The following is a 1634-nucleotide window of genomic DNA, read 5'->3' on the forward strand; positions in this document are numbered from 1 at the left end:
GAGCAATTGGGGTTAAACAGGCTCAAATCAAAGTCTTGGGTGAAAGTATTTGGAGTCCTAACTCTAATGCTTAGAATTTAAATAATGTTTAAAAGACTAACTTTCCATAAAGTACTCAAAAATAAGCATACTTGGACTGGGCTAGGTGCCTGGGCACTGAAGGCTGGGGCTCTCCCATTCCCCATGAAGTGCAGGCAGCCCCAGGGATGGGTCCGTGGCAGTGAGGTACATTGTTGCTCCGAAAAGAATTGATCATGTCAGAATGAAAAGAAACTCTCTGTGCAGACTGCTATCTGTGCAATCTTTGAAGAAAAGAAAATAGTGTTCAATTCTGTCGGCATCTTTTCTGGATCAAGCTATGGTGAAACATGTTTCAGAAAGGCAAAAAGCGACATGGTAGTAGCAGTTCCCCAAAGTAGTGAGATCAGTACCAAGAGGAAGTCTGTAGATTCTAGCCTTGGGGGTCTTTCACGATCCAGCACTGTGGCCAGCCTTGATACTGATTCTACCAAAAGCTCAGGATAAAGCAACAACAATTCAGATACCTGTGCAGAATTTCAAATAAAATGTGTGGGTGCCATTGAGAAGCTGAAACTGAGAGGAAAGGTCTGGAAGGGCCACTAGACCTGATAAATTACATAGATGTTGCCCAGCAAGGTGGATAGTTGCCTTTTGTTCCTCTGGAAGAAGAATTTATTATGGGAGTTTCCAAGTATGGTATAAAAGTATCAACATCAGATCAGTATGATGTCTTGCACAGGCATGCTGTATATTTAATCATCCGGATGGTGTGTTGTGATGATGGTCTGGGGGCAGAAAAATTCTTATTGGCACTGAAGACCACAGATGCAAGCAATGAAGAATACAGACTGTGGATTTATCAGTGCAACAGCCTGGAACAGGCACAAGCAATTTGCAAGGTATTATCTACTGCTTTTGACTCCGTATTAACATCTGAGAAATCTTGAACTCTACAATCAAGTGGAAATCAACTTCATCTGAAAGCTCAGCTGTTTTCAATCCATAAAGTTGAACTGTTATGGAAATAGGTGAGCCCCTGGCTCTAGACTTTCTGGAGAAAACACAATGTATAAAATAGTGAACATTCGCTTTTATACTAAAATGTGTTGTTATACAGTGAAAAAAAATAAGCATACATTTTTTTTCCTTTTTATAGCAGGATGCTATTTTCCAGTGTTACTTACACTATTTAACATCTTTTCAAATGCTATTCTATCAAGAGGAAAGTAAATTCCTCAACTGGGCAGTATCAAACATACATTTTTCAAAATTTGCTGAATCTGAGATGATAGCAGTAATTTGAGAAAAATATAGATGATATTGTTGGGGAAGAAATATTTTCAAAGAACAGATCTTCAGAGAAAAATTACACTTTGCCAAAATGCAAGCTTTGGAGTTTCAGAAGGAAAAGGAATATTTCCAAAGACAAATGGTCAGATGTTAACAATCTCTCTTAAAATGTGTATGTACTTGTTTTTAAAATTTATTCTTTTTTTGGTATTGAGTTCTGTAAATTTTGATAAATATGTAGAGTTATGGGACTATTCTATAATCAGGATGCAGAAGTATCCCTTCATTTCCCAGCTTTTCTTGTGCTCCCTCTATGTACTGAA

At 37.9% G+C, this 1634-nt stretch overlaps 1 pseudogene; it reads left to right on the forward strand.

The window, feature by feature from the left end:
• Positions 1-368: 368 nt before the first annotated feature.
• On the forward strand, positions 369-968 carry LOC128572003 (integrin beta-1-binding protein 1-like; annotated as a pseudogene).
• The last annotated feature ends 666 nt before the right edge of the window (positions 969-1634 follow it).

This window comes from Nycticebus coucang, chromosome 19 (assembly GCF_027406575.1).
Source record: "Nycticebus coucang isolate mNycCou1 chromosome 19, mNycCou1.pri, whole genome shotgun sequence".
Taxonomy (NCBI): Eukaryota; Metazoa; Chordata; class Mammalia; order Primates; family Lorisidae; genus Nycticebus; species Nycticebus coucang.